The sequence below is a fragment of the Pectinophora gossypiella genome, chromosome 16, assembly GCF_024362695.1.
Source record: "Pectinophora gossypiella chromosome 16, ilPecGoss1.1, whole genome shotgun sequence".
In the NCBI taxonomy this organism is placed as follows: Eukaryota; Metazoa; Arthropoda; class Insecta; order Lepidoptera; family Gelechiidae; genus Pectinophora; species Pectinophora gossypiella.
The window spans coordinates 5,354,851-5,365,860 of record NC_065419.1 but is presented as its reverse complement, the minus strand read 5'-3'; the positions used below and the strand labels follow the sequence as shown (position 1 = coordinate 5,365,860).

Here is an 11,010-nt window from a genome sequence, read left to right as displayed (position 1 = left end):
GTACTTTGTTTTATTTTTTCTAAGTCACTTAGGTCCTACACCAGCTTGCTTCTCAAACGGGGAAAGAGGGTTGGGGCGTCTGCAACTTGCACCAATGAGTTATTTAATTTATCTTAAGTGCAGTTTTCACTAACGCAATTGGCTCGGCCATTATGGACGGCTCATCAAGTCACAACATATAACGTTGGTATAGCGGAAAGCTCGGTAAGATGTGGGTACATAGTTCATCTTACGATGAATGTAGCTCTGACTACCCCATTGGGATATTGTCGTGAGCTTATGTTAAGACATGTAAGAATACACCATCTAATAATGGTGGTCGACGATATAATAAGTACTAACTCCAATCTGAGGGTCGTTTCCACTGGAACGGAAACATTTTTCTCTCACTCTCGTACGCTTTGACTGATTAACTACACACGTTTACCGCTCTGTTCAGTGAAACCCCACTCTTAACGGGACGGATTCATTACATGCTAGCCTAGTAATTACTACAAGACTACAAGTTTTCACACGACTTTTGGATATGGCTCTAACCTACCCCAATAAGCCACCGATATTATCTATATCTAGTGAATTCACTAGGTATTTCAATACTACTAGGTTTATCTTCTAATAACTGTATCTCAAATGAGAGACTTTCCAGGCTATATTCCCCAAAAATAATGTAGATGGCGCTGTCCAGATTTAACGTGACAATGACCTATTTTCTCATTACTCTGGTACATGGTAGAGATATATAAAAATAATTGATGCTTGATATTTGGATCAGATTATGTATAGAATTATATTGCTAATCTCTTTATTTTGATCAGAATATTAATGGGTGAAAGATATTGTAATTGTGCATGGGTGTAATAAAAAGGGTCATCATTCTGATATGGCAATGCAGGACAGATGGGGCAAGTCACAGGGACTGTATCCTGGAACCTGACAGAGGGCAGCAGTAACTGTCAGCACTATTCAGAGGCGGAGGACAGGAGTCCTAGTATGGCTTTGTAATAGACTACTCTGGGCGCCATCCCACTTGCGTCAGACAGAGTACTGCGGGGCGGAAGGCAAGAGGGAAACCACTGTCTTATGTTTTCCTAAAGAGTAGCATGGAAAATGCTGCACCGACAAGAGCGTGGCTCTTAAATTGATGATAAATCTGAAAAGTCCGTCATTACTAGAGTGATGTAATGTGTAAGTGAGCTCTTTGATTTCGGCCTATTGTTTAACTGGGTGTGTCGTAGTTTTTCAATGTCACGTTTTTGCCAAACGTATATTTCGTTTAGCAACAACGATAGCGCGTACGGTCGACACGTGTCCCCGAGATAGTTGTCAATTGTTTGTTTAGTTTCGAGTATAAATAACTAAGTATATTATCGTTCTCGTGCTCCATAGTGATGTAGCGAGTCTAGTATCTATGATGAATAAATAATTAAGTATGTTAATTTGTTTTAAAAAATGCCTTATAATAAAAAGTAGGTATTTACAAAAGGTGAGTCTCGAAAACAAGTCTGATTTGGTGAAATAGTCCGATCTATGACAAGGAGTTCGTCTAAGTTCTAAGTGTACGTTTATAGAGAAATTGCATCTTAATTATAAACAAGACTATCTACAAAATAATTTCATAAAAATGGGCACAATTTTCTCAACGTACTTTCTTATTTTTGTTATGCATAAAACCATACAGGGAACGTAAGGGATTACCTGTCCTCAATGTAGTACACAGTAGTTGATGGACGGTCACAACCAGACCAGTAGGTCTACTGGTACGAAGCCTCTTCCTCCATCCTCCTTTTATTTTTTCTTCCCTTGACCTTTTCTTTTTCTTTTTCGTCTTGTTGCGAACTTAAGTCCTTCGCTGGCCTGTGAAAAACATACTAATGCCTTTCTTCTTTTTAGATTTTTAAGTTAAATATGTTAATGTTAAGCTATGGGGAGGGATATTGTGTATGTGTGGGTACATCTCGGCGTCAGCCGTTCGATAATCAATATACGTCAGTGTGCAACTAGCCGGTCTTTGATTTACTCGTCCATTATGTTCGCATATGTAACAAGATACTAAGTACTTAAATAAAATATCCCGGCCATCACTAGCACGGGGCGCCTCGATAGCCCTGCGCGCCGGGTACCAGGGGTTATCTCGCGGGAAGATTCCACTGCAAACAAGTGCCGCGCAGACGCACAGCGGCGTAACTCACGCAATTAGCGATACCAAGACCCACTTGCCTGAGGTCGGGTCGCGGGAAAAGTTTCCTAGCCTATAAATAAGGGGTGAAAGTTTGTCGACCAATACAGTGTGATTGATGCTGATAACGCCGCGCTGCGCTGGTGCATCATTATTCGTGATGTCGGTTTTGATGAATAGACAAAGGCGTTTAAAATATAATAAGTAATTATGACTGTCTTGAATGAAGGCTAAGAGCTAATTATAAATGGTTTATCGTTCATACTTGCAGATTAGAAAGATCTATTGTGTATGTGTGATGATACTTTTATATTATAGCTTACGTATATGTTATACTTACTTAACATGTTGTAGTCCTCTTTGACCTAAGTATCCGATAACGACAACCCTAATCATTTCTTTTATGTACTCTTGTGTGGCTTGCGAAACCGAACTTTGCTGTCTGTCACTTTTACTAAGTACAGTCATGAGCAATATCATGCACCCACTTTAGATCCCTGTCGCACTATCATATTTGACATTTAATGAGACTGTTTAATTTGTCAAAAAAAAGTAATGTGACATGGTTTCAATATGGTTTCATATCATTCATGTCATTCATATCATTCATTATCATTCATGGTTTCATAATTGTACTCATGATGCGGAGGTTCTGTTGTGTAGACAGGTATAGGTATGTTGTCTTGTCGTATGGTAGGTTGCGGCTCTGCCCACATCTGTAGGGATTACGGTAGTTGTATCTAGTGTGTTGTAGTTATGTGTGGATTGGAGGTATCCTCTTATTACATAATTATTATCTCGTAATTATTTTTTTTTTCATGTTTGGTTGTTCTCTCTAATATTTAGAGATTTTGCAATCGTAGTCGTTACATGAGCCATATGAGGGCCTTTGGCAGCTCAATTGTAACCCTGATACCAGAGCTCATGGAGTTGGTAATCCACCTCACAACCCACGCGATTAAAGTAAAGAATTTTAAGTGTAGTAAGTGGGTAATTATCATTGTTGTAAACATTGGCTTTATATAGATCGTTGTTTTTTTTTTTCGCTAAACAGAGATCTGCTCTGGAGCAGCGTTGCGGAGTCCATACCCCTTCGATTGATCGAGGGGAGGTTCAAGCGCCTATGCCCAGCAGTGGGACATAGACTATTTAGGTCTTACCTAATTAAAAAAAATACTTAAGTTTATATTTAGCTATTAACTAAGTAAGTATAATTTATACTTATAAAAAAAGTTTTATCTATTGCGCGAGTGATCTTTCTTATTACGTACCTATTGATTACAATTATAATTACTAGGTATAAAAACTTAATTCCTGATAACGATATATTTGTGAATATAATATAGTTTTACGCGGCTATTTCGAAATTACGTCAGAATACAATTGATAAGTATATACCTACTTACATAAGTAATTAAGATTGGATTGCTACTTTTTTTTCTCGTCACTATGCTACCTTTGAACTGTTTATCTAATTATAAATATAATACATAAGTTTTACGACTATTATTCCCAATTGGGCTAGGTAAAGGTAGGTAAATAATATCTATCGCAAAATGAACTGAGTACCCACGCTTCAGCGACCTTTATGTTATGTCATACCTACATCATTTTCAAAATATCTATTAGGTAAATTGTGGTCTTTTCCCTTTGTGAAATAATATTTCAGTCTTCTTGTATGAGTTACTGATGATGATGATGATGGTGATGAAGAAATAGATAATCGATTTGGATATATTTGGTTGAATATAATGAACATAAGGAGCGGGAAAATAAAACGGCGTCGTGCTTGTTACTCCATTTTGTGTCTATTTTTCTATGATAAAATATGTGGATGTAGCCAGCTAGCTAAATTGTTACCTCGGTTTTTGAGTTACTATTGAGCTGCCAGAAACCCTTGACTTGGGTTATGTAACGACTACATATTTAGGTACCTATCTAATTAAATAGTAACCAACCGGACTTACGGAATCATCTTAATCTTACATCCAGTGTTAAACATTTTTCGTATACTTCTACCGGGGAATAGATCTTCCTTTCCTGAAAGTTCATGTTAAAAAGTTTCTTCTTTCCCTCGTGTGGGTTAGGGGAGTTAATGACTGAGCACACTACCCTCTCTGGCCGGTTATCCATCTCATTTGACACTCAGGCTGCCTGTGACTGTTTCTTTTGTCTTCTGCGAAACTAAATATGTCTGCAAATCCTCTTTAGACCGTAACGTCTACACCACGTTTATACATATTGCATTGTATTAGTGCCCGAGAAACCCTATCCATATTCATGTACTGACTAGGTACCTAATATGTAATAAAATAAATGAATATATAAGAAAAATGGTCGATTTAACGTGGGTCAGACGTAGATGTATGAAATCTTAAAAAAAAAGACCTTATCTCTGTTTTGTGGCTTATAAATTTTTAAGTAAGTATTCAACGAAAGCACAACAGGAAAAAAACAAGTGGTCAGTCGAATCATAATGTTTTCTTACAACAATAGGCAGGGGTCAATTCAATTTGATGTCGTGTCAAAGAAAGGGGTCTGGTTAATTAATGTCTTCTGTTCGTATATTGCTGTTAATTACTTAACTATCTTCTCGCAGAGTGTTATTTGGCGCCGGAAGTGATATTATTGTAAATGTCCTTGTTAATACAAAATGCGAAGGACTGCACACCCCATCAGGAATTTCGGGCGGGACTTTGTGTGTGTAACAATTATGTTCCAAATAAGAAAGAAGGTGAGCAGTCTAATGGCCGTGCCTGGTTTCAGCTGCTTAGGCGTTAAAATATAAAGGAACAGGGTCATTATCACATTTTAGACCTAATTACCTTTCTATAATATTCAACTATGGATGAAGTAAGTAGGCGTGCATGAGCTTAGTATAATTCTGTTTCAGAAGTCATGGCCAAAAATAAAATAAAACCGTGTTCACAAAGTAAACAGATAGGTACTTTTTTTACTTACCACGCGATGAATATCACACAGCGTATTTAAAAGGGTTTGTAACAATGAGACAAATCTCATTACTACATAGTATAAAACAAGTCGCTTTTTCTGTCACTATATCCCTATGTACGCTTAAATCTTTAAAACCACGCAACGGATTTTAATGCGGTTTTTTTTTAATAGATAGAGTGATTCAAGAGGAAGGTTCATATGTATAATAACATCCATTAAATAGTAGACAAATACTGTTAATAATAATTTCATTATTTCCTCAGCATTGCACCCGAGTGAAGCCGGGGCGGGTCGCTAGTAAGTAATATAACTGTTCATTGATAGGTACCAGTATCTACTTAGATTGTTGTTTGAACTTTTAACAACACAGCGCTAGATAAAACTGGTTCCATATCTGCAATAATAAAAATTAAAAAAACATTGTAAAATTTACTACGTCGCCTTTTTGAACTATTTCGATAATTTGAGATCAGGTTGTGTACCCACAAATTAATCAGGGGTCTTAGCTTGATTGCAATCGATTATGAAAAACCACAGTGATTTGGTAACAGAGGTGAGCTCCGAGTTGGCACGTGGCCCAGGCAACTTTGGGAACCAGTGGCATAAACTATTACAGGAAGAAACAAAAGCCGGTCAAGTGCGAGTCTTACTTGCGCACCGAGGGTTCCGTAGAAATTGCCACCTGGTTATCAGACCCTGAATACCAACCACCAACAGCCACTTGGCCAGAGAGCTCATCAAGATTTGTCTTGATGACACTTGATGAAAACTTGAACCCAAACTCGGTGGTCTTGCGTTATGGAAATATCGAGTTCCAATCCTATAACCATGGTCATCATCAGACGCTGAGTACCAACCACTTAGGGCTGGAGTGATCATCAAGACAAATCAAACTACGACATGTTATGGTTATAATTTGTTACAATTGCCGTGCAGAGATCGCTGATGGCTGTATAGCTATGGTGTGCTGTGCCGATGATAAAAGCTGAGCTGTGCTGTGCTGATAGAATTTAAGCTGAGCTGAGCTGTTATTTATTATTACGCAATTATTTTATTTAACAATCAAAATAATACTCCTTGGTGGAATTTAGTTGGTATAATCTAGCAAGGAGGCTCAATATTAAATTGATACAGGCATAATAGAAACTTGTTACGTTCGGTACATTTTTTAGTCTGTGGTTTTAAAAAGAAAAGGGTGAATTCTTTGTTGTTAGTTTTTGATGGCGGCAATTGTAAAACTTGTTATAGTATTTTATGCAACAGTTGTATAAGAAGGGTCAAAAAATGCGAGTGGCGTGAGTTGCGATGTGAGCCTTGGCGAACATCGCAATAAGAGACGCCACGAGCATTTTTTGACCTAGTTATACAACGTTGCATACAATACTTTTTCTACGACGACGTAATTTTAAATGAAACAAAAATTTTCCAATTTATTTTCCAACGCGCGGGAAAATGGCGGCAAATGTATACTTTTTTTTATAGTATATCTATGGCACCAAACAAAGTAAAGGTGCCAGTTTCCAGGTCAAAAAAAAAAAAACAACAACAATGCTTTTTTGGCGACATTATAGTACAGTTACACTTTGTAAACAATGCTTTTATAGGCCATAGAGCGTACACTTTTTCAAAGAGTTTAATTATGTATGTACTTATATTAGACTTTTTGGTTATTTAAATGCCAGATTAAAGTAGAGGAGTAGAAAAAATAAATAATGGCGCAATTATACACATAAAAACTATTTCGTATTTAATTCAGCATCTCCTCTTACATTCAGAAGCGGGATAAAGTTAAGTACACGCCTAGTTATAATTTTTAATCAAATTTATAGATAATTAAAATTGGTCAGATTTCTTTGTAAAGCAAGCTTCATGTTGATTATTTTGTAATAGGCACCAAATTTGTAACCGTGTTTATTTTTAGTAAAGGATAAAAAAAAAACGTGTTAGACTTAAAGACTAAGGTAATGTAACGCAATATTTTTCTGCGAGATTTCAGAACAATGGATGAACCGCCTGGTAACAAAAGTCGGGACCTGTATCGACCGAGGCTCCTGACTCCTGGCACCAAGGTGACACGCAGTGTCACCTGAAGTCCAGGCTGCGATCAGCCAGGTCGTGAGCGCATCCTTTTACTGGAAAGGGAGTTTCAACGCGAGCAAGAACGGCTCGCGCTCGCTTTGCAAGAACTTCGCCCCACGCCGATGCGATTGCCGGGGTGAGCAGCATGCTGAGCGTCGGCCTGAGCCGCATGCGGATCGTCGGGGCGGGCTGCATGCTGGGCGTCGGCCTGAGTCACGTGCGGATCGCCGGGCTGGGCTGCGTGCGGAGCGTCGGCCTGGGCTGCGTGCTGGGCATCGGCCTAAACTGCATGCGGAGCGGCACGCGCAGCGGCAGGGCGGCGCGGGACGGTTAAGGTGATGTAGGTGGAGGGATTTTGTGGATGTTTCGCATTAAGAGATGGTCTTTCATCGCAGTCTCGAGTGTAGGGCATACAATCAAATATTTCTATTTGGTAACAACCCAACGTTTGGATTAAAGAAAAAGTAAATTAATGTACCTCGGTGTATGAAAAAGAATGCTTAAAGATAGTAGTTAGCCGTTTGAGTTTGTAGAGGTGCTGCTACTTATTATGAAAGGGTCACACTTCAAACACTGATACTGCTATGTAGGCAAGCGTGGATTGTATAGTTCATGGTATCCATATAATATAAAAGGGAAAGGTCACGACGTAACAAAGTCAAGGTGCTGGGAGTTTTAAATTTTGCATGGGGATTCCGAAAGGGCTGCGTGATGGCGCATGCTGACTCGAGTGATGGACCGACAGAGGTTAGTTCGTTTTAGTAATATAATATAATAATCGTTTATTTACTAAAAAAAACACAGGTACAATTATAAATAAATCATACAGAGTTACATAACAGTAACAAGACGGATTGCGGCGGTCCCTGCACTGGGCCCGGCTTGTGTCGCAGTGGCCAGGATGCGATTTGTTACGTACCGATGCAATAACCGACGTACGGATCTTAGCCAGATAAAACATAGTGTAGGTATTATAAAGGTGAAATAAAGGGTCAAATAAAGAGTAACAGGAGTCTGGCAAGAGATTGAATAAGGCTTTTATGTGAGAAGTGTGCGAGTGTCTGTGGCGTGTGTGTGTGGGGTGGGCGGATGAGTGTGTGGGTGTGTGCGTGGGAGTGGGTGAGAGGGGGAAGGGTTGATGCAAGCGGCTTTCTTTCGGCATAGGAGCCTCTAGTTGTAGTTCAGCTCTTGAAACTAGCTTTGAATCGTTCTTTTTACCTTAGACGTCAATACCTGGAGATTTTATGGGCCGCAGGGCTCGACGTGCCATGTTCTGGAGGTAAGGATGTCGAAAGTGTGGATGACGTTTGGCAGAGCTAGTGCTTGCGAGGCCTATGATGGTGATGTGACTTGCAAGCGCGAGGGCAAGGGGAGCGGAGGCACTGTGGACTCGGAGTTGCAGCGGTTCGTCGGATTCCGGGGAGCGTGCGGTGTGCATGTGTGTTCTAATGGCGGCTCTGAATATGGAAAGTTAGTGCCGGACTCTCAAAGCCTTCACTTCATTGTATAGGTGTATACCATCTGTGGTGTGCCGATGGGGTATTCGTGGCATTGCTTTGAGGGCACCTCTTTGGGCTCTCAAGGTCCAACATTTGCCAGCACCACTCCAAACTCCAATGCAGTGTGAACGAATAGATTGACTTGGCTTTGTATACCATTGGAAGTGTCTCCCTTTGAGCTGCGCTGCGAAGGCGCTTCACTATAAACATGATTTTTCTAATCCTACCGGATAATAAAGGATAGCATGCTTTATTTGTGGGAGAGATTTCTGTCTAACACTACGCCTAGGTGCTTGATATTGCGGTGGTATGTACGGACGATTGAGAGTGGTGTGTTTGCTGTTGCTTTGCTCTCTTTGAGGATGATGGACCTGGTAACGGGAGGTGGGCTTGAGTTTTGTAAAATGCTGGATTTTTGGTTTTGGACAGGTTCAGCGTGAGTGGCTTTTTATCTAACTGAGTTGCAATAGCATTCATGCTTTCTTGCACTGATTTGTGGATTTGTCCCAGGGAAAGCCTCTGAAGATGATTGCAGTATCGTCAGCGTAGCGTGGGGTCTTGGCATTGTTGGGAGTGGGTTCCACGATGTCAGCCATATAAATGGTAAAATCTCTCCGAAATCCAACGGGGGCTGGTCACTGGCGGCTCCATCCTCTCTGACACACTGTTTGCGATTGGTGGGGTAGCTTTGGAACCGGTCATGGGCTTTGCCTCTGGTGCAGTGCCGAAGGCCTTCGCAGGATCCATGAGGACACCAAAACAGCGTGGTTTCTGGTCTAGGGCTGGTGAATTGCATTGGAAAGTTCCAAGATTGTATCCTCCGTTGATTTACCTTTACTAAAGCCAAATTACGTATTTGGGATTAGATTGTTCTTTACGAGGTGTCGAACTACTTTATTAACTAATTTTTCTAACAATTTTGAAGGGAAATAGATAGGTAATTGCTGGGGATGCATTTATCTTCTCTGCCCTTGTAGAGTGCACTTGTTTTCCCGTTCTCTGAGAGAGTCCCCGATGAGAAGCTTAAGTTGCATAAGTGGGTGGCTGCAGGATGGCATCCAGTTCGGGGGCGCTATTAAATTTCAGCTCACTAATAGGCATGGGTACTGGTTTCGTTTTCGCTAATCGGGGTCATATGAGGAGGAATGCAGGGATGACCCTTGGAGCGCCATATCGGCTGCAAGAGATCCTTGTGTGGCAGAAAGTCTTGTAAGGGTTGTGTTTGCTAGAGTTTTACCAACGCTGGAAAAATAACTATTGCAGCGATTTAGAGAAGCCTGAGGATCAGTATATATTTGGCACAATCTTGAGGAATCATTATCTCTTTTATTCGTATGACATAATGTATCGTTAATAGTAAGCCAAAGCTTCTCTGGATTATCTTGTTTAGAGTGATCTTTTAGGGTTCGTATTGTTTTTAACTTGGGAAGTAGATTATTTAAGAAATTGCGGTATCGTTTGTGGATTGGCTGGTGAGTTTTACTAAGGGTCTGACTTTGCTTTAAGATGTAATCTGTCACGATTTTTGTGACACTTTATGGGACGTGGCGTAATCCAAGGCTTTAGATTAAACTTAGACAGGGTTTTAGTGACAAGAAGAAGAATAAAATAAGCAATTGGATAAGGAAGATTTGGTTGATTCAATAGAAAGTTAACCAGTTGACTAATGCAATGCGCTCCCAATTGCGGGAGCAATTGTTGCAGGATGGCCGATTGTTACAATTGCCGTGCAGAGATCGCTGATGGCTGTATAGCTATGGTGTGCTGTGCCGATGATAAAAGCTGAGCTGTGCTGTGCTGATAGAATTTAAGCTGAGCTGAGCTGTTATTTATTATTACGCAATTATTTTATTTAACAATCAAAATAATACTCCTTGGTGGAATTTAGTTGGTATAATCTAGCAAGGAGGCTCAATATTAAATTGATACAGGCATAATAGAAACTTGTTACGTTCGGTACATTTTTTAGTCTGTGGTTTTAAAAAGAAAAGGGTGAATTCTTTGTTGTTAGTTTTTGATGGCGGCAATTGTAAAACTTGTTAAATAAATAATGGCGCAATTATACACATAAAAACTATTTCGTATTTAATTCAGCATCTCCTCTTACAAATTATAAGTTTTTTTGTCACTCACAATTACAGTAAAACTTAACATAGTTACTACTCACAGTAAACATGTTTCTATTGTGAGAGAGACTGGTGTCCATGTGTGTGTGTGTGTGTGTGTTTGTGTGTGTGCGTGTGTGCGTGCGTGCGTGCGTGCGTGTGTGTGTGTATGTGTGTATAATAATAAGTTTATAAA

The 11,010-nt window shown here is 39.9% G+C and overlaps 1 long non-coding RNA gene across 1 annotated transcript; it reads left to right on the top strand.

The window, feature by feature from the left end:
- Nucleotides 1–6,841: 6,841 nt before the first annotated feature.
- On the top strand, nt 6,842–10,786 carry LOC126373624 (uncharacterized). The gene is made up of 2 exons (XR_007567337.1): nt 6,842–7,550; nt 10,414–10,786. It is a non-coding gene; the product is annotated as an uncharacterized LOC126373624 (long non-coding RNA).
- Nucleotides 10,787–11,010: the final 224 nt, after the last annotated feature.